Source organism: Mirounga leonina, unplaced genomic scaffold (genome assembly GCF_011800145.1).
Source record: "Mirounga leonina isolate KUSES-001 unplaced genomic scaffold, KU_Mleo_1.0 Mir_92, whole genome shotgun sequence".
In the NCBI taxonomy this organism is placed as follows: domain Eukaryota; kingdom Metazoa; phylum Chordata; class Mammalia; order Carnivora; family Phocidae; genus Mirounga; species Mirounga leonina.
This window is the reverse complement of record NW_023270852.1, coordinates 12702308-12702651: the sequence shown is the minus strand read 5'-3', so window position 1 is coordinate 12702651 and position 344 is coordinate 12702308.

Below are 344 nucleotides of genomic sequence, written 5' to 3'. Positions count from 1 at the left end.
TCCAGGGAGTGCACTGCGTGGGGAAGACACCAGACTAAGTGCCCCCCCTCCCCCCGCCCAGCTGTCTCCCGCATCTTCTGGCTCCTCTGCCCCAGGTAGGGCATCCAGAGGAACCCTTGCTGGGGAGGGCGTCGCTATGCCTGGCCCTTGGGCTAGAGGCAATTATAACAGAGTTTTTAACAGAGAGTAAAACAGGGGATGTGGGAGGCCTGGGAACCACTGTCTGGGGGAGCAATTATTTTCACAACTCTAAACAGTTTACAAAGTTATTTCACGTGATTCGGGTTATTTATATTACTCATTTTGCATCCAGCCAATATTAACTGAGTACTTATGATCAATCC